The sequence below is a fragment of the Rhinolophus sinicus genome, linkage group LG04 (assembly GCF_036562045.2).
Source record: "Rhinolophus sinicus isolate RSC01 linkage group LG04, ASM3656204v1, whole genome shotgun sequence".
Classification (NCBI taxonomy): domain Eukaryota; kingdom Metazoa; phylum Chordata; class Mammalia; order Chiroptera; family Rhinolophidae; genus Rhinolophus; species Rhinolophus sinicus.
Window position 1 is genome coordinate 79,434,003 of NC_133754.1, and position 23,196 is coordinate 79,457,198.

The 23,196-nt window shown below is 33.1% G+C and overlaps 1 protein-coding gene and 1 non-coding gene across 14 annotated transcripts in view; both read right to left on the bottom strand.

Moving 5' to 3' along the window:
- TENM3 (teneurin transmembrane protein 3) overlaps positions 1-23,196 on the bottom strand; it is a 2,352,866-nt gene that overhangs the window by 1,536,021 nt on the left and 793,649 nt on the right. The window lies entirely within an intron of this gene.
- LOC141571399 (U6 spliceosomal RNA) lies at positions 3,195-3,297 on the bottom strand. The gene has a single exon (XR_012496144.1). It is a non-coding gene; the product is annotated as a U6 spliceosomal RNA (small nuclear RNA).

Genomic DNA, 23,196 nt, shown 5'->3' on the forward strand with positions numbered 1-23,196 from the left:
ACTTTTGAAATTAAAATTCACTGATCCATTACTGTTTCAGGATTTATATTTTACCCATACAAGATTTCTGAAGATCTTTATAAGTATAGTGCCCACTTATTCTTCTAACAGGCTGCTTAATGATTTGCAACTGTATCACAGAATGCCACAACTCTAAGAAGTTGATAATAATAAAGCAGATGGTCCTATTTATGTAAGTAACATGCAGGAAGCATTCAAAAGGAATTCAGAATATTTTGTGTGTGTGTACATGTGTGTATATATACAGGAAATTATATGGGGAATATATATATATATATATATATATATATATATATACACATTTATACATGTATATATGTCATGCACAGATAGAGGCAATAAATATATGCACGCATATATATTGATACCATTTTCTGTATGACAGATCTTTCAGGCTTGAAATGTACTAAATAGAGCAGTATGCACCGTAATATAGGAATAGATTGCAAAAATAATTTCTTAACCTTTGTGTTCCTCTGTCTGAATGGTGTTTTGATATCTTGGAGTGTCACATAAAAAGAGGGAGAAAGTGTTATTTGCATTCATTCTATAGCTAACCATTTGCCATTTTAGGAGTTGACAAAATGTCATGCATTTAATATACATTTCCATTTCCCAGTTTTGTAGAACTGACAACAATATAACCTTTTGAAATCAACTTTGACCCAAGATCCTTGACTTGCAAAAGCTGTTGTCAATATTGATTGCAATGAATGTATTACATTTTATACAATTTTTGGATTTGAAACTAAAATCACTCAGAAATGTATCACTAAATATTTATTCTAACAGCCCCAAAAGATTTCAAAGACTGACATATTTTAATTAAAGCAAATGAGGAGACATAAAATCATAGGACGCATATCCCACCATAATTATGCACTTAATAGTTTGACTTCAGTTTCTCCTACTTAAACCCTGTTCCTGCAAGTAGCATTTCATAACGCCCAGCACAATGAGATTATTAAAATTTGTAACAGATGAATCAAGCACCAGCTGTATAAAATAATATTCAAATTATAATTTATACATATTTAAAACAGCTTAAGGTGTATTAAGGTGTAAGGTATAAACTACAATAAACATTAATAAAATATTAATGGTGCATTCTGACAAGAATTAAAAATGGGCTTGATTCAAATAGAATTCCTACAGGGGAAAATATGCACATTTTATTTTATGATTTAAATTCTGTGGAGAGCACAGTTTGATACGCAACACTTCAGAGAATTACAAGCTCTAGAAACAATCAACTTTCATTCTAAATGATAAAAATTAATACAGATGTTATTTTAAATTAAATTTGAAGCATTTTTATAGGCAGGAAAATAATTATGGAAATTATGGACCTTAAAATACATGTAATCCACCAAAGATTATGTTTTAAATTGCAATCAACTTGTCATAGTAATTTTCCTCTTTAAAAAAATATGTTTAGAGAGTAATTTTGGTTCAGAAAGTCAGTTTTCAGCTCTCTGTCATTTTTTTCCCCAAATTAAAGCTTGTAAGGTTGATGATTTACAGTTCAAAATGTGAAGGTTTTTAAAATATTCCAAGTATTTGGGGAGAATTAACAACACAACTGAATACAAGTTAAAGGAAAATATAGCTCAGAAAGCAAAACGTTGGGAATGAAAAACACACTCACATGAATGGCAAACAATATAACAAAGGCTTTATTGTTGTCAATTCTAATGTTCACTCCTGTAGAACTTTATAATGTTGTCATAGATTTGATGTAGAAAAGTATTTTATTACCAAATGGAATGTATACAATTTGCACATGAGAAAACTTTATTTCATTGGAATATCTAAGACATTTACCACCCACATATACCTTAAAATAGCCTTCAGTTTGGCTCTGGCTTTATTAAAACTAAAGGAAAAACAAAGCCATATGCTTCAGAATGTGCATTTTGGCCACGAGGGAGAACCTGGGCATCTTTAGTGTGATGAGAGTTCAACTGATCATGTGGTGAAATCCTGTGGCCTCTGTTCTCCAGCATAAGACAATAAAAAATCTCATATTCCTTTCAAACTCCCAGCAGCTGATCCTCAATGAGAAGGAGTCTGAAACTCAGCTTGGGGAAAATTAAACACTGATGTTCAACTAGGTTTCCATTGAGTGTTTTTTGAAATAGTGGTTAGAACATGCATAAGCCAAAGGTATTTACAGACAATACTCGTAAGGCAGGCTTCCTAGTAAAAGATGCTATTACGTCTACACCAAATCTTATTGTTTTATAGTTTAAATTTATTTCAAGTTTTTCTTCTGGTATTGAGACATACAGTACGTGGGGTATTTAATATCTCAGCCAAACATGCCATGACTCCATGAGTAAATGCTCGGAAATGCAACACAAGTTCGATATGTTTTAGCAGTTGGGCCATGGTGCCATATTTAATGTTGATTGCATCCTTGAAATAGATAAGCAACAAAACAGGAATTGCCTTGATTATTATGTATGGTAAATCACAGTGAGATGGTCAAATTTGGAGGTGTGACAAAAATTCCTGACTGATTATTGGCTATTTTTGGACAGTTGCTAGATCATAAGATGTATTGCATTATAGTTTATTTACTTTGAAGTAATTATATACATCTATATTTACATAAATTCATTAAAATTTACTTTTTGAAGTTTTTTTTAAGGAACTGTTCTTTCTTCAGTATTCTAAATTTTCTGTCTGTATAGAATGGTCAAAGGTGATCTGGAGATGCCAAAGGAGAATGTATTACATAAGTATTATTTTATTTTCATATCATTCTTATTGTTTGGGGGAAGGGCCTGAATATATAGTAATGGTATTAACGTACAAACATTAGGCAAACGAGGTTTTGTGTAACTGCCAGTGACTCACTTTATAGTTACAGAATATTAATATAAAAATTAGAATATAAATGTCAGTCACTCCTGCAGTCTATAGAAGTCAATACTTTGTGTAGCTGTAGTTTTAGGAAGGGCTAAGATTATGAAAGGGTGTGTGTGAGCTGGTATATATTATGGGCCAGAGGCACTGCATTGTTTACAACTGGGCCCAGCCTAAATATTCTGACTGACCAAAAATCTTCCTTCATCTATATTAAAAACTATAAAAACCTATTTATTCTCTTCAGCCTTTACTTTATAAAAGCATTATTTTGTCTTTATTTCATTTATTATTATTATCATTTTAATATGGAGAGCTTCACAAATTCACCTGTCATCCTTGCGCAGGTACCATACCACTCTTCTTGGTATTATTTTAATTTTAGTATATGTGCAGCCAAAGCAAGCAGTACTGGTATTTGTTTTATATAAGGCTATGTAGAGTTAAAATGTTTCAGAAATAGAATCTTTCAGCATAAAATTTAGTGAAAACCACAAAAGACAAATTTCCCATAATAGTAAAACCCATACTAACATTCTACTTTCAGCTACTTCTGCTTAACTACAGAACACACACACATACACACACACACACACACACATATATATATACACATATACATATATGTGTGTGTATACATATATATTTATATATGTGTGTGTATATATATATATATATATATATATATATATGTTTTTTTTGAAGATGAAATATAATCTAGCGTGGTGCATTTTATAATACTGAACTTAAAAGTGATAATTTTGTATGTATCTGAAAATTATCTTTATTAGGAAAGACTACTTGAATTTAAAAACTGATGTGTATTACATGAATTGTTACTAATAGATATCTTATTATATAGACTGTATTGTAATGATTTGTGAAACAGACCTATAAGAATATCATGTTGATGAGATTTTTGTCATTCTGAATTATTTGACTAATCATAAAAAAATAAGTGAAATGCAATATAACTTGCTGATAGAATTCTCTCACTTATTAGACCTTGTTAACCCACTGGGATAAGATAAAAAAAAAAAAAAAAAAAAAAAAAAAGTCTGCTAAAATAAGTGAAACCACAATAGAAACTGAAAAATTTCTGATTCAAACTAAGTTTTGTCTCCCCAAGTGAGAAGATGTAATGTGATCATTTGGATAACACAAAATCAGAGATGAATTATAGCTATATGATAACTGAAAATGTTAGAGTTTGGTAATTTTTTTATGTAACATTTTATTGTCAGAACCTTTTGTAATTAACTTTCAATAAAACCTATGTTTTAGATGAACTCTAATATTAAAGGTCATTATTGTAAAGATAATAGGTCAAGATAAAAGTAAATACTGAGGGTGTCAAAACAGTGTATACAGGTTTTAAGAGACGGTCAACGTTGCTCAAGCAGTAGTTCGCCGTAAGCAGAAATGTCTGGACGCTGATGGTAACCACTTTGAGCACCTATTGTAATTGCAGAAGTCAAACGAGACTTGTATTCATCTTTTGTTATTGGTATATATTGAGTATTACAATTTTAATAGTTTTTATTTTTCCTTTGTTAAAATGTGTATACATTTGTTTGGTACCCTCTGTAGATACTTATTTCTTCTAGTAATCAAATAACACTCAATATCTTACTTTGTTTATTCTTCATGATCTCTCGATTGTATAAGATGTATCCTAGTTTTTGACTCACCCTTTTAACCACAATCCTAGTGTCTGATATGATGAGAGCAGGTTTGCATTTGTTGGTTTGTTTTTTACCATGTACAAGCTCTTGGGATAGCGTCTGGTCCAATAAATGCTTTCAATAAGCATTTACTGAATGAATAAATGAATGAAAACCAGATAGACTATATACAAAACACATGCTAATATATTTTTTAAAATATTATTAATCTCCAATAAGGCCAAGACTAGGCACTATCACTTCTGTTTTTGTTTTTGTTTTTTCACGATAATCATCAAAACCAAAATAATTTTGAACTTTCTTAGAAAAGATAAATTGATATGATGGAAATAATGTACTTTGGATTGTTGAGTAAAGAATCTGAATTCTAGTCTAAACTTTGTCTGGCTCTGTGGTCTTGAACAGATCACTCAAACTATCTGATCTTTGGTGTCTTTATCCATTAAAAAAAAAAAGGAAAAACAAAAGCAAACAATTATTAATGTACCTCTGGCTCTAAAACTCCAGTAAATTAATAAAAATTATACTTGATATGAAGTACTCAGAATCCGCCCCCCTGAAATAAAGGTATTAATGAATTAATTGCTTTATTTGTTCAGCAAGAATTTAAGAAGGCCTACGATACCTTGAGCCCTGGGTTTACTTCTCCTAAACCAAAAATGAGGTAAAGAACAAGACACTGACTCTTTTACAATCTGCTAGACTTGAGTTACTGAAAATCCAAAGGAACCTATCAGTTCACTAGATACTATTATTGCTATCTTAACCTGAGGGAAACCTGGCTAGAGCCCCAGACACAGCACTGTAAGTGCTGGTTTCAAGGATGGGGTATATTACATGCAGATGCAACACACAAACGACTTATCTATGCCATAGATAAATTGGTGTTTGCAACAGCTGAGCTTACCGATGTCAGTGAAATTAAAATCCATGTCAAATTGCTTATTTAGTTTTTATGTAGTCAATCCGATTTTAATAATTGACTGGAGCTTCAAAAGCATGGAAATATCATTACAACAAAATTAAACTAAGAAACCTTTGAAATTGAAGGTGATGTTTCACTGGAAAGAGAGGTTTTTGACGGTAATCAACATAATGTAGGATATATCAGTCTTAGGACCTCCAACCTGCGCGATGTTACATGAGAGACTTGTTCTCTTTGGTTAGATTAACTCTAAGTTCTCATGAAGATGAATAATTCTATAATTTTAATACATACTATAGATTCCACTTAAATGTATGTACCAGAAATACCAATGAATTGAGGGGAATCAGGAACATGAAATAAACCTTGGCAAGTCCAACTTTAAGATAGAAAATAAGATGATCTCACATAGATTTGCTCTACATTTGTTTTCCCATGAATTTGCCTTATAAAATAAACTTTTAAATCCTTAAAAGAAATGATTACGGAATAATGAAGTTTCATAGCTCAGTAAGCTTACCCCACTTCACCAGACAGCTAGAAGTTGTCATGTCTGATTGCCATTAATCACAAACCTGGCTTTACTGAAATCTATGGTTGCTCATTGGTCAGACCTGCCACACACCTGAGCTAGAATTCTTCTCCAGTGCAGAAGCATCCTGTTTTATATTAATAATTAAATAACCCTGCCTAATATTAATAAAGCAATAAACAGATGCTCTGAGGAATTAGAGGAACTGCTCCCTGGTACACTGAACCCAAGTCATTTATATGTACAGCTCTGATTCGCTGTGTACCTATTTGTTATTTCAAAACACCTCAGTCTGCAGTACCAGTTGAAGCACATTTATAATGAAAATCTGAGAAGGTAATTCATCAAATTGCAGTGCAAATTGGAACAGGTTTTATAGCAGTTTTGTGGTGGAAAGAAGCCCAAAAAGCTAAAATGAGTGGTACTTCACAAAACACATGAAATTGGCTAATATAAAATCAACTTTCCTCCTAAAGGAATCTCCAAGCTCTTTGAAAACAACCACTTGAGTGTCGGCAGGCATTGGCTAAGCAAAGGAGGACACTGTGTGATGCGCTGCAGCTCACCCCAGGCTGGGGAGAGTCAAAACAACTGTGAGAACAGCAGCCTGCTGGTCTCAGCACCTGGATATAAATAAAATCCAAGCATTTCTGAAAGGGTTTGGTTTCTTTCCTATGTTTCATTATTTATTTAACAAGTGTTCAAATGTAGACTACACATCCCCTGGCCGCAATTTTCCATAGATTAGCTTTTAATTTTCAGCCAGTGGTCTTACCTACTGCAGGTCTTAATATTGAAAGTAAACAGTGATTCTGATTGGAATCAAATGTTATGACAATATTTCATACTGAGATCATTTTCGGCAGATGTTTTCGTTTTATTTTCTGTTTACTCAACCTTGCAGGGAGGCTAATATTAGTAACACACATGATATAATTCAACAGCTTTTTTTTTTTTTGACTGCAGAAGCCATTTAAAAGGGTATCAAATTACACTGAAGTTTATTTTTATATAGCAAAATTGCAGAGCCGATTTCTGTAGAATAAAGAGAAATCATTAGTTTATATGTTTTATGAGTTATTTGTGTAACAACTGTCAATTTTTTGTAAAAAAATACCATATCTATAATTGAAAGATAATTTAATGTTAAGGACTAAATCTAGATGCACTAATAAGTCTAAGAGAACAAAATTTCCACCATTTATGGAATAATCTCATTTACTATGATCCATGTTATTGGAAGATTTATTAATATTTAGAATTGTCTCATATGGTATTTATTCATACTAGAATATTTCTTCAAATGCTAAAATACAACTTTTATATAAAAATAATGTATGGCCCTCTATTAACAAAGTCCAAAGTCCAAAACACAGTGTCCCACACCAATGTGCTAAATTACAGAAGAAAAAAAAAGTCAGTGGTTTAGTAAGCACATGGATTTTGGTTTAATTTATATACTTTGTTCCTATTATGAAAATTTTATATGATTTGATGGAAATGAAATCTGATTAGTTTCATGCCACTAAGAATCTTTAAGTTATTGTTTCATCTGCCATTTGTGTGAAATATTTATTTAAAACCATAAGATCCACAACAAAGAAAAACTATGTGAGTGTGCATGGTTGTGTGAGAAGTAGAAAGAGACAGGGAGAAGGGAAAAAAGGTGGGGGGAGAGAAAATGAGTATTCATGAATCCATTGAGAAATGCAGGAAAGAAAGTTTTTGTTTAAAAGTGACACAATACATGTTCCTTGTAAATATCAGGGTTTCCAAGTGAAAATATTAAACATGAATCTTTTTATGTTGTTATGGATTGCATTTCAATGTAGGTGTACAGCTGAATACCAAAGTCACATATTTCTTCTCTATGTATTGCCTACAAAGGGTAACCAACATAGTGTATGGATAATTGTACATGAAACATGCTCCTAATCTATTTGCAGAGATGAGAATATTTGGACACTGCTTTCAAATGTATTAACTAACATTTGAAGCAAAAAACAAAATACGTTTTCTTCTGTGATTTGTATCTGCCTAAATATTTCTTTTCTGAAGATGTACAACCAAGAGGATAATAACACACAATTCATACTGACTTTTTAAGGATTGCTCATTATTAAACCCACTATGTAACTGCTTTAGAAATATGTAATTTCACAAATATGTTAAAAATAATATAAAAACAAGACCATTTTAAAATTCTCCGGCTCTGTATTAGGAATACAAGTAGTGAGGATTTTTAAATCGTCTTTTTAACAGAATGATTTTCTTTCTTTTTTATAACAGTCAGCATTTAGGTGAATTTCACTTTGAAGTTCAAATACCCTTTTCCTTCTTAATAAAGATAAAAAATCCTCAAAAATAATTTGAAACACAAGGGAAGGAAAAATGTGACTTCTAAAATCTTTTCAGATTATTAACTGTTTCTCTATGAGTTTAGATCACCTTTGTAATATTTCAAACCTCGTTTAGCTCACTATATACTTAACAGCGTCCAACATTGTTTTCAAAGCACTGTTACACTGAGATGATTAAATTTACAATTTTTAAGTGTTGTTTTCACTTTTTCAACAGAAGCATTCAAAGACATACCAGAAATTAAACAATTCATCCAGAGCTTACACCTCTAATGATATAATTATTATTCCAACTCCCTCTATTTTGTATCTGCTCAGTATCACCCCATGCTCTAGTTCAGTTATATAGAGAAAAATGTCGGTCATGTCTTCCTCCATTAGCAAACACGGCACAAAAAGGGTTACAGTTTATCTTTGTGAAGATTTCTCTTAGGAGCTTTAAAAAAAGTGTGAGCATAAGCAGAAATGCATATAGCTATGATGTCTGCACTCATATTTGTAGCAGGATTCTTTTTAATGTACCTATTAGTGGGAGCTAAACAGTTTGAATGTTGAAAAGAAGGGGCACGCAATTGATATATAGTTCAACAGTCAATGGAAGGCAGAGCTCATTAAATAGAATATATTTTACATAGCATCTTGAATTGCAGAGAATTCCGAAACCTTGGTGCTGACTTTTTTCCAGCTATGCTAGTTAAAAATAAAGAATTAAATCTAAATGTTCAACATCCTTACTCTTCTTCACATAAGTCATTAAAATGCAGGCAAACTGAAACTTTGAATTCAACCTCGATACAACATGATGATTTTATTTAAGGGAGAAATTTGACTGAATTATAATAGTTACAAATGATAGTAGTTTTTAATAAGTGCATATTGAGTCTCTTAGGATGCTGTGGTGCCACCAACATTCTTACTCAAACAGAGGAAAGGTAGTACTTGTTCAAAGCTGGCCCTAGGGGGAGCAAATTGGGTTCTTGCCGAAGGCGCACACATTTTGGAGAAGGGATGGAATTCAGAGCACTTACAATAGGTATTGCTGTCCGTTTCATCTAATCACCTGCGGCTGTCTTTGCTGAGCTTCCAGGAGGCTGCAAGACTTAACGCTTAGAAGCTGTATCACCACATCCTGACACAAGTTGGATATAGGATGCCTCAGGGCAGCCTTGAAGCAGAGTGAAGGTTATTGTGGCTAAATGAATGAAACGACAGAAAAACTCTCCTTGGCTTAGAAAGAGCGAGGCATTTCTTGGTGGTTTCAGGAATAAAATTTTTAGGGGAAGTGGTCACAGAGGCATAGGTTTAGATGTCTATCAAATCTTAGCTGACTTAGCCTCCCACAATTGCTATATTTATTTTGCACTTACTGTGTGGTGATGTTAATCTGTAAATTAGACAATTACTCAACTGTTCACAGATCTTAGGCTCAATTCCATGTAATCTAGTTCAGAGTCAATCCCATCCAGAACATTTACTAATTACTGTTATCTGATTTTATTCTTAAAAGAGAGAGAAACGAAATAGATCTTTTAAACTAGATGGGAATTATTATGTAAATTAATTTCCTTTTTAGTATTTCAAAACACATGCAAAAGAATAAAACAGAGAAAAAACATACAATAATGAAAGTCAGCATGAGATATATTACCATAGGGAAATATCTAATAATCAAAAAAAGGAAAATGCAAAGAAAACTTTCTGATAGTTCATTCAGTGTTTTGCAGCTAAATTGTAGTTCTATAGTGACGATTTAATAGGTTCAAGACAAAACGCATACATGTACACACGCATGCACACGCACAGGATAAGCTACCCGATTCCTTATCCCACAGCTCAGAGACCAGGCTTTTGTAAATTTGGAGAAGTAAACCCTCTGTGGGTTTATGCAGAGTTGAGGGGCTTGTAAAGCTGTCTTGAAAGGAATTTTGAAACTACCCATTCACATATACCAGAAACACACATAATTCTCTCTCTAAAATAGGTGTAGAAATGTACTGGAGCCGACAGCCGTGTAGGCTGCTAGCTTGAGGAAAGCCGTCTCCCCTGGAGTTAAGCATACATTTTTGTGCTTCCAGAAGAACATGAGAGAGGGGGATAAAAGAGGTACTATTGTACCTGCTCTACAAAGAATGAGTTCTTTTAGGGCTCGAGGGAGAGTTAAACTTATCCATGCTATTTTTTTTTTCCTCTTCTTTTATTTCTGTTTCTTTGGTAAATTAAGAATATGGAATCAACTTCTTTTCTTTCTGTTCCCTCCACCACCTCTACCCCACAATTCTCCTTTCTAATAATCACTATGGTTAAATAGAAGGAAAAGATTTTGCAGTTATAAAGTAACCAGGTAAAACAACCACTTTTGGAGGGTATAATTTTTTTGACATGGGAAAAAACGTTAGTAGAGTGTTGAAAATATAATTAGCATCCTCTTTTATTGAAATAGATACGCCTATGTCCGACTTAATCCATGAAAATTCTAGGGAAAAAATCTACTATTCACTATTTCAGTCAAACAAAACAATCTGAATTTTGAGAAATACCAATGACATGAGTGTGAAAATATGACAATATGGTGAAAACTACTTTTGTTTTTGAAAAATTATAGACATCAGCAAACATACCGAAAAGTACTAAGAACTAATGTGAGTCACAGCCCAGGTGCAATATTAGCTATTTTACACTAATAATTTATTAAATGATCACAACAAGCCTTTGAGGTAGGCGATTTTTATTACCTGCATTTCACAGATGAAAAATCTGGGTCTCAAAGAGGTGAAGTAATATGCAAGTGGACTTGAATCAATTTACATGATGCCAATTGCTGGGATATTTCAAACAGCAAACACTATCACCAGATTATGCATTAGGTTATAATAAAACACCAGCAACAACAAAAAGATTCACTGGGATTCAAATATTCTTAAACATGGGAGGGAAGGAGAAGACAGGTATCTCTTTCTTGAAAATGTAAGCAGAAATTACGTTAGGAATGCAATAAACCCTCCCTTTTTTTTTTTTTTTTTTTTTTGGAACATTGGGGTCAACTTGTGAATGACATAAAAAAAAACTCTCAGTTAAAAATTTACATTTATTAGAATTTAAATAAAATTATATTAAATGAAATTCAACAAGTATTTTGTAATAGATTTATAAATGTAGATATGTAGAAACATGTTTACATATACAACAAAGTACAGATTCCAAATATTAACCAATTATAGTGTCAGGTACTGCAAATACCAACACTACTCCATAAACTAGAAAACTATCTCAAGGATAAACAGTATGTGCAATCAACATCTGATGATGGACAAGGCAGAAAAAGAATGTGAGGGAGGAGAAAGAAAGAGAAGATGGGAAAGTTATGCATGTGTGTGCACACTCACATATGCCCCAGTGACTAGGGTGCTTTCAGTGAAAAGGAAAAAAACTAAACTCTCAATAAAGGTAGAGACACTATGAGAATTAATGGATAATAATTGTAATCAGTAGAAAGACAGCTGCATAATATAAACTAATGGAGTCAAATGTTCTTTAGTGGCTGTATGAAAGTACTTGTGAGACTTTAGATAAAGCGTAGGTGAGAATATATCTTTCTTTTATTAGAACAATGAGGGAGAACATATGAAACTTAACTGTACACATTCACCACACAGTTTTACCTCCGGTGCTTCATTTTAATAAAATGGTAGAACCACTAACAACTGTGGGATTGACTTAAATACACACACACGTATGTATGAGTATACACATTTATGGTAAACTGGAACGATTCTAAAAATATACGAGAAAATATAAGTATAGAAGATAGTTTTTAGAAAAGCGTTCATGGACTTATATGTAAAATAAATTAACCATGATTCAAAATATTGATTTCCTAGAGCCATCTTAATATACACACAAGTGGTCTTAAGATTCATTCAGCTCACGTGATTACTACACATTGGGAGTCTGTTAAAAATAAGATGATTATATATAGATGCATCTGGGTAACTGTTTTTTTGTTTGTTTGTTTGTTTTTAATTATCAAAAGAGCCCATAACTTAATGGTATTCAGCAGCCTGTGTTCAGTCCACAGGAGTTGTGTGTGGTCTCTAACATCCAGGAGAAACTAGCCAAGTACTATCCAGCACTGGGTATTTCAATACTGGAGGATACAGATTTGAACATGACAAAACAGTCTAATGTTAGGAACAAATGCACTGAAGCAGCCAGTGTTGCATGATGGGGTGAGTGGGTATGACATACATGCTTAGATCCTCTACAACCAGGTGTTTCGTGTTCTTTCTTTTATCCCTTCCTTTGAATTTCTCTCTTTCAAAACTCATAATTGAGATGAACACACACACACACACAACACACACACACACACACAAACATGCATACACACACACAGAGCAAGCTGGATGCTGGTTGTGACTATGTCAGTGAGCATCTACATTTTAAGGGTATTTTTCTTAAGCTAATTTTTTTATTCTTTAAATATATTGTCATTCTATTCATTATTGCTTGAGCATATTGAGGTAGGAGGTATGCTATGGTTTTGTACCTTCTGCACCTAATTTGCTCCCCAATATTTTGGAATGTACATGTGCAGGTGTGTAGCATATAATTTGATGGCTTAACTAAATATTGTCCCCCAAACAGAAGTACATTAAAAAAACAGGAGAGTTATTTACTTCTTGAACAATTTCCTGATCAACTGTCTTTTTTTTCTCTTAGATAGGGATCTTTATCCTTCAAAAAGGTTTATTTATTTATTTATTTATTTATTTATTTATTTATTTATTTCCAAAACATGATGTAGTTTTACGGATTTGGTTGGTGAAATAAATTTAATTTTAAGTAATAATTTGTCATTGCTCTTTTAAAATCTCTATACTTAAATATATGGTGATGGAAGGAGAATTGACTCTGGGTGGTGAACACATAATGTGAGATATTAGATGATGTATTACAGAATTGTACACCTGAAGTCTATGTAACTTTACCAACAATTGTCACCCCAATAAATTTTAATTTAAAAAAATCGCTATACTTATAAATGTCAATCACAGTTCCTAATCACTTGAATTTACTGACGTTTTCAGTCAATATTGAGTTGACATAATTACAGGAAAAATTCAAATAACATATAATTCATTCAATTTAAGTTTCACTTGTAAAAATTATACATACATAATATGTAATTTTATATGTAATATGTCTATGTCATATATAATTATGTTTTTATATAAATTAGTATATGTTATATAAATATTAACATTTAGGACAGAGCACGGTATATGGCTAGTGATCAATAAATCTTAATTAATTCCATCTTTTCTCTCTTATTTGAGCTCATGAAATAGAGAGAGCCTCCAGTTTCACCATGATTATATTATCTTTCAACTGTCATCAGATAAATCTTTGTAAAATATACATGTAGAGATAGCATTTCTTTCAATGTTTTTTTCATCACTTTATCATGGAACACAAATCCCTTGGCTTCAGAATCACTTCCAGGTGAAGAGATCGCCATTTTCTCTGCATATTCCCAGCATCTCCTTCTTGCCTCCCTATAGTGCTCATAATATATACTCTATTACAAGTCATCTATTTTCATTTTGTTGTGAGCTACTTATAACTGGAAAAGGACTTAGTAGGTATTCAGCAAATATTTGGTAAATGAATGGACAGTTGATGGTGATTGTAAAAATAAAAAGGTACCAACTACAGGTTGCAGAAGAGACATGGCTGTACACACACACACACACACACACTATTATATACTATTATATATAATAATGTATATGTGTATATATATTTAATATATATGCATATCATGTATTTTAATAATCTATTTAGTAAAAGTCTCTTGTATAACCAACTTGTTCAAACAACATATTTCACTGAAACACTTTTGTTGGTTTGGAATAGTTTTACTTTTAAGATTTTTTAATATCAATATGCAGGAACCATATTTAAGAGAATTACCATCTTTCTTCCTCAGCCCTCCATACTTCCCTAATAGACACACAGCCTGTATAAGTACACATGACATCTCTCTAAAGTGCTGCTTTTATTGTAGCACATTCCAGTTTATCTTACACTTGTTCCCCTGTAAAGAGAACATTCTCATGCTGGCTCTCAAGGGCCTCTCAGTCGCTGCTCCTATATTTTGATTGTGATCTGCAATGACCTTCAACTCCAGGAGGTCTTTACTATTGACTGCCTATCCTCAAACATAGCCTTGCTTATTCTCTCCTACGGTGTTTTATTTATGCTCTTCTTCATATAAGAAATGGTATGGTAGATGTGAAGATGTACCAGCCATTTTTCTCTTCAAGTGAGGACTTGCTGCCTAGATGTAGGCAGTGTGATCAACAGACTATTGCCAGGTCTCAGCAACTTCAGTGTAAGCTTCAGCTGCAGGCTGCCACTTAGCCCAAGGTTAAGCCTTCCTACTCCTGATGACCACTCTACAAAGGGTTGAAAGATCCATTTCAGCCTGATTCAGGATGCTGTCATGGGGAAGACTGCCTGTAGACTTCCTGCTGGGTTGCCTGAGGCTTTGTCAGCCCCTGTCATGGTTCAGCTTCTCCCTCTGCCCAATCCTGCTTGCTCTGCCTTTCCTTCACAAGCATTCATTCCATACATACTTTGAACCTCAAACTCTATCTCAGTATCTGCTTCCAGAGAACCCAAATGGCAACAGATGGTCTTCCTTATGTTCTCTCCTGCCCATATCATCCATCATTTCACGGCCAATTCACATTTTCCAGGTCTCTCTACTGATAAGGCCTAAATTGAACTAATCCTGCTCAACTTTTCCAAATACTTGCTACCTTAGTAAACCATTTTGAGGAACATTTCATTTTATTTGCATATAATGTCTGTCCACAGCACTTATGTGCTTTCTTTATCGGTAGAAGCCTGTTCTATTAACCTCTTAAATTCAGGGATGATCTCATTCTTTTATCTTCTATCTATCCAGTTCAGGTAATATAATACTTATCGGAAAGAACTACATAATATTTACAGAATTAAAAGTAACATATTTTAGGTAATGTATATATTGATGATTTTTATTTCTTTGTTTACAGTTCTGTACATCACACTTAAGATAATTTGGTTAATCTTAATTTGAAAGGAAAATAAAGTAACTTCCTATGCATATTTTCCAATATATATAATTTGAGTAATACATTGTTCAGAACACTCTGTAAAGAAAAACATTTAAAGTTTAGAAGCATTCTTACGTTTTGGTTCAATATCTGAATATAAATTGAGGTAGAATTTTTCAAATTCCACAAGCAGGGGTAAGATGAAATGCCAATTAATGTAAAACCAGTACTAGATAATGCAGTAACTTGAAACATACTTTATTTTGAGCAAAGTGCAAAATTCAACCTGGTACATCACAACCATACAAAATTGATTAACTAATCACCCCTCAAGGAGATGAAATGTCCACTAATTATTTCTAACAGAAGCAAGCATTTTTCTTTTTCTATAAAAATCTGTAAAGATTAGGGGATATCTTTATTTAGATGTTTGATTCTTACTGAATTCCTCCAAAGCTCTCAGTTAAATTTAGAATTTTGATGCAGTTGGCAAAACACAGATTTAAACTACACACACACACACACACACACACAGTTTGCAAGGATCCTGGCTTCTGCATATACAAATGGTATTAAACTTAAAATCTCCTAAAAGTAAAATAAATGGGTACTCTCAGGAATAAAACCCTAGTTCAACTTCCTACATGTGTCCTTCTATCGAGAACAGAACTATGCTCCAGCTGTTCTATTATTATTATTATTCTTTTCAGAGTTGAATTTTTTTCTCTCTCTGTCTCTCTGTCTCTCTCTCTCTCTCTCTCTCTGTCTTTCTCTCTCTCGACCCTCTACCCACACTCTCTGTCCCTCTCTGCTTGAAACTCTTAATAAATCTGCTTCTCATTGCATGTTGTTGAGGAATTTTTTTGTAACTGTCATTTTTTTTCTTTATTGCTATTTAGACTATTATGATGTTTGCACCAAACTTTCCTCCTTTTATGAGTAGGATACTAATATATAATTTTAATCCTTTGGATGCCACTTCCTTGTATGGCAAAACTGATTTTTGTCTGAAATATATTATTTGCAGATAACCTATGTATTCATTTCTTTCTATATATTATAATACTTTAAGGCAAGATAAGCTTAAAACTGTGCTTAATGGGATAACTGATTAGCTGATGGCCTTTCAATGGGAGAATTGCATTTGTATTGGTAATCACTTATGGACATCAAAAATAAAAGCTTGAATTGGAGTCTGAAAACTGTGATGGAAAGCCCACCTCAGACAATCTTTTGAGCACAGAGAAGAAAAATTTCTTTGTTCTCCAATGACACTTTGTTTTTTGGGAAAGGAGCAGGGTTTAGAAACAGGCTAAAAGAATAAATAAATATGTTTGATATATTATTCTATGTAAAAGACTCTCAAAAGATGGATAGTTTTTGTTATCTTCACAAACAGTATACCATGTTTTCTAAAATACTTTACCAGAAACTTGTCGTCCGAGGAAAGAAGAATTTCCCCTGAGATAAGAGCAAACACACTCTTTGAAAGTAATCCCAGGTATGAGGATTAGAAAGATAACTTGAAGCTTCATTTCTTTTATCTTATCACATCTTTGCTCCCTCACAGAAGTATAAGGGATAAGTTCTGTTTAAAAGAACACCACATTGGAACTGCATAAACGGAATCAAAATTTATTCCCTACTTGTTGTGGGCAATATGGAGGAACTGTCCCTTACTAACTCTTGGAAAGTTTATATAATATAATTTACTAAAATGTCCTATCTTTAGACTATTTGCTGATGCCTGGCAAGAGCAAGTAATAGAAAATTTGAAGTGGGCACGTTCAATGCTTTAGCAGAGCAATGATGCTCTTTCGTATAAACTGCACCAAGAAAGATATTACATTTAACAATAACAGTTTTTCAGTATGAAAGACTTTTAGCATTGAAATACATGAGAGCTATTTAAAAAATCTCATCTTCTGTAGTTAGCATTCTGTTTTTTAGGAAGAACAGAGATTAGGTGTCAGATATTCGAATGAGTTCTGAGGCTTGCATAAGAAGATGAACTAAGAGCAGAGTTCCGAGTTTGGCTAGGGAGTTGGGGAGATTCTGAGCCTCACATTTCTAAAGGGATGCTGACACTATAGTTGGTTTTGTTTTATTTTGATTTTTGGTGCTTGAATAATGTAATATACTTGTGGATGAAAAAGGGGCTCCATAATAAAGTAACTTCACAGGGTGATCTCATCATAAAATTCCTAACTGGGCAGGTCCTGGTGGCTAGTCAGCCCAGGCCTATAAAAAGTTTTATCTTGGCCTTAAGCAAGCCCTGTCCATTGTTTTTGTGTATCTAGTTTAACACACCTTTGAAATGTTTTTTTTTCAGATCCTTGGGCATAATAACTACCCTCAAGAGAAAACACAATCTTAACGATCCTTACCCTGCTTTCTCTCACCTTCATGTAATCCTCCTTAAATTCTCTCCTTGATTCCAAATTATAGAAGAATGTGGAAAACTGTCATTCTTTGGAGACTTTGGGATCTTGCTTCCTGGCATATCCTCGGTTTGCCTCAAATAAATTCATACAAATATTCTCTACAGTTTTGGACATTTCTTACATAGACATACTGAAAGTAATTTATTATTATTTTTTAATTAAAATGTATTGGGGTTGACAATGGAGTGGAGTCAACCCCAAGTGGAGTTGAGACAAAAATGGAGTGGAGACAAAGGCAATAGAGTAATTCATGAATGGCATGGTGGATATTTAAAACACATAGAAAAAAAAGTAATGGAAAGAGTAAGATTGAATGGTGACTAAAAGAAGAATTCATTAAAAAGAACAAGAATTTTGGTGAACATAGTTGATAAAAGTCAACAGCTTTTAAAGAGATCTGAAACATTCTTTTGTCAAGTTTAATACATTAAAAATGTGGTACCGTACACCATTGTTAATTTAAACAAAAAATTAATACTGGTGATCATTTTACAATATCTTGGTTGAAATAAATGTGTTTACTGTGTATGAGGGAAAGGCTTAAAAAGATGAATACGATCTTAAGAATTGTATAAAAGGAAGAGAAATTTCACATGTCAAGTATTAAGGAATCTTGATGTAATTCTATTAATGAGAGATAGGAAATGAATCACATTTTTCTTGGACACCATTTGGAGCATTTAATTACTAAGTCACCAAAAAGATCTTATTCTACAACTACCTTACTTATAAGGTAACTCCATGGCATGGACTCACGGACATCACTGAGTCAAGGCTCATAACAAATCATTCATATCCATTTTCTTTAATAATCTATTAGGAACCTGAACTAGAGTAAAAAAAGCAGCATTTCTTTTAAACTCTTCTATAATTCAGATTTTATCAATGCTGGCTAACCCTATGGTCAATTAAATGTGAAGGAGTGTCATTTTTATGTTTCTTGAGTATAGTAGACTTGAAAGCAAATATTATTTTATATGTTAATAATACAAGGGACTTTACTAGCAATATTAAGTGGAGCATAAAGGCACCTAACACTCTCTTTGCATGGTAGCAAAATGGATCTAAGAACAATTCCAACCATAACTCTTATTCAAACATATTAACACAGTCCATTTACATAGTAGAATGATGAGGAGAGATCTGGAAATATTCTTTAAAGTTCCATTTAGGATTTTCTCCAAACGTCCTTCTGTCTATAAATGCCAAGTCTGAATGGTGGTGAATGGTGGGGTAAAAAACATAATAAGTGGCTCTAATTTGTTGCAATCTGAAAATCGGCTAATGTGTAACTGAATCAAACTTTTGCTCCCTGCACCCCAAATCCTGAGAACCAATTCAAAAGAAATGCAACTTCATTTTCCCTGAGGTTATTGGAACCATACATTTTAAAATATCAAAATATTCTCAAAAAGTCCAAGTTAGCCTCAATATTTTATTTAGTTTCAACCCTAAGATACAAATACTAGTGCCAAAAGGTACGATGTGGACCATTAGATTGGAAGGGATCAGTGGAAGTGCTCTTATGGATGCAAAGTATGAATAAATACCTTAGAGAGAAGGAGGGATTCATTCCTCTCATCTCTAGTTTATGGATATTCTCCTTCCAATTAAGGCTATTTTATTTTGTTTCCTGGTTTCTTTTCTCTCCTGTAACTTCATACAATCAGAATGTAAGATTACTTTCTAGGATTTGGGTGATTCTTTCATTAAAATCAAGATAGGTTTTTCTTTTTTTGTACAAAACTTGTATGGTATTAAGCATAATTAAGCCCTTGATGGATTTAACTCTTACATGATAAACTTATTATGGTATCAAAAATTTAACCATTTTCCCCTAAATTATACCTTATTATAAATATCCCACTTAACTTTTGGTAATCTGCTGCTATCATGTTTATAGATGCTATGGCATAAATATTTTTTATGAGTTTGATACATATATTTATATTTATATTCATACATATTATTAATATGGCTTAATTTAAATATCATCATAGATATAGCCATTTGATTCAGTTCTAACTGATTTCAAACTGGAACAGCTTTGAGAAAATAATGTTTTAAAAAGAATATTGTGCCCCATGAATTTAAGGACCAAATGGTATTATCAAATGTTATTTTAAATATTAAGTAGTATAATGTGGGAAATATACCACATATCACATTACCAAATGTTACAATTTTTTTTCTTTTAAAACGTTCATCTAGTATAAATTTTTCTTCTTGGATGTTATGTTTTTTGGGGGAAGAGTGTAAACATGTAAGATTTGCATTACACTGCATTTAAGAAAAAAACAGAAAAACTTAGAGATCAGTTGAAACTTATTTTAAGCATCTTTTCATTTTTCATCATATACTTTTCTTAGGAAAAAAATGTCTTCTAACTCCCTTGTGATTACTTCTGTTCAAAGAAAATCCCCTGAGAGGTGTAGACAGGACTTAAAAATCAGAGTCAATTTCTGCTTCATTCAGAGGTACAGAGAAGGTAGGGAATGGTGAGGACTAGAGCTTCCAAAAGACCCAAGCATGAGAGAAAGTCACCTTGCTAGCTGATGGAGCTGAGTGTATTTGCCTCAGGGATGAAAGCTTTATTGAATATCCCTGTTTTAAATGGATCCTATCAACTATGACATCATTATCTACAGGTGAAAACTAGATAGATCTAGCCTAGATATGTCACACAGATGACAGGATTGCTTGAGTTGCTTATTCTTTGCTCATACAAAATAGGTGAGAGAAATATGCAAATTTTTCTGATTCAAATATTAAGTTGGAAACTCAGGCATTAAAGTGGTTAGGGCAAAAACAGAGGACGTTGAGTAGTATCTAGATTCCTGCCTGCTTTTTTTCATTCTCCGGGTTCCCAATGTTATAATGGGTGATCAAAACATGTCCACCAAATTTTCTTTAAAAAGTACATGAAGAAGAAACGTGGATGCTTGTCTTTATGGCTTAATTTAGTGTTCAGGTTACACACAAATTAAAATCCTATTTTATACATCAATTTCATCATCAATTAAACAATGCTAATTGTTAATATACTGCATTTGTTTGAGAATTGTGTAACTTATTTCACACATAACTTTCCTGCTTTGCAAAAGTCCCATGAAGCTGGGCTAAATCATCATTCTTATAATGTTCTAAGAAAGGAAATTTGGAGTTACATTTTAATTGACTCTCATTTGGTACCTTTAATTGTATAGTTTACCAAGTCATGCAGAATTTTTTCCACATAGTTCATATATGCTCCAGTCTTTTTCTACCAAGGGTGCTTAAGATCTTTATCTTATTTTTCCTGTATTACTGCTCAGATTTCCCTGTTTGGCTTTTCTTATCTCTTCTCATTGCCCCTCCCTCTTTCTGCCATATTCTACCTTACCAAGTTGATGCTCCATTTTGAAAATAGTCTGTATGGTGAAAAAATGTGGTAAATTATCAACACTTTCCTTCAAAGAACTTACAGGAGAGAGAGAGAGAGAGAGAGAGAGAGAGAGAGAGAGAGAGAGAGAGAGAACAATCAAAAAGGAAACCCTAATCAGAATGTTTCTACAACAGCAGTAATCAGAGTTGTGAAGAGCCTACTTGAGGGACAACTAATTTTGTTTTGAGGATTTATTAAAAGTAATAGTCAAGAGTTTAGTAGGAGGATGGGTTTAGCAAGCTTTTTCCTTTTTGGTAATATGAAGTTATGGAGGGAAAAGCTTCTGTAGGCATGGGAAGGCTCAGCTGTGAGAGGAAACGTGCTCATGGATTTCAAATACAGTGGTACCTCAGTTTTTGAACGTAATTCATGAGTTCTGAAACATCAAAAACAACCGACAGCTAGGCCTCAGGATCTTGCCCTCAGTGGAAGCCGTGTGACGTGTCCGACTTCTGAGTCATGTTCGAAAACCGAAGAGTATACTTCTGGGTTTATGGCATTCATAAACCAAAATGTTCATCAACGGAGACATTCGAAAACCAAGGTACCACTGTAATTTCTTATGGTTGAAACACAGGACATATAAGAGATGAATAGCTTAGGGCTGGTGAAGTTGGAGTCAGAGCAAGATTGATTTTATGCTGTTATAGAACCCAGGGGCAGATGATAATACCTGGTTCGAAAATGGCAGAGGGGGTTGAAGAAAAGTGTATGACTTGAGGGATATAAATTGTTGGTGATGACTTATTATATATGAAATGTGGGGAGGTTGAGGATGACAGGATGACCCTAGGTTTCTGCCTAGGGCACCTGGGCAAATGAACAGGGTCTCCTTTCACAGAGTTGCAGTAAAGCACGTGAAATGGAAGGTTTGGGGAGGAAGATATTTGGCCAAATAGTGTCCATCAGTCTTTTTCTTAAAGTCTTTAAAGCAGATAGCTTCCCATTATTCTGCAAAAATATCCATCTTCTCCATTAAATTGCTTGTTGCTTCAAGCCTTCACTGTATTTGAAAATGGAATCTGAAGAAAGGGGACAGATGTGGTAAGCTCCATGATTAGCAAGTTCTACTCCCAAAAATTTTCTCATATCAGCCTAAAAGTTGGAAACATAAGCCAGAGCTGTGACTCGAACACACATAATAGGTGCTGGACAAACCTGAGTTAAATCAGTGAAAGAATGATCTATTCTTGGGTAAGCACTATTTATACCAGATTATATCGTAGTAAAGAAAAAAATAAACATAGATATTTATACAATTATAATAAATTCTTGCTGGTGAAAACTTAATCTATATGTCACAACTTCTGTATTTTGGCAAAAGTGTTTGATCTTTCTGTCTTTTACTCAAAGAATAATTGAAATAGAATGTAGAGATCACCCCTATAAATTGAAAGCTCCCCTGTAAGCTCTTTTATCTTCACCTGCTTTTTTGCCCAAAGAATTTGTGAGCTTTTGTCGACATCAGTTAAAACAAAGAACTGTCTCAGTGGTTGATGGTTCTTTGATATATGGTTATGATTTTTTTGTAGAAAGGACACAGAAGTCTTTGTCAAAATCTTGGATTAAAATACAAGTTATTATCTAAAGATTTGATGTAAATTGGATTTTATGTTTCCCACATTAAAGAAAAAAAACTCCCTTGGTCAAAATTATGTTGTTATTTTTTAATTATCTAATTCCATCTGTTAACATGACAAAAGCCAATAGGAGCGCTCTCTAAAATTTTCATAACTTTATAGGTGAAGATTTTGTTTGTTATTTTCATAATTTGATTGATACAGCAACAAGCTAACTAGGAACAAAATTCCAAAACATATTATTATTGTTG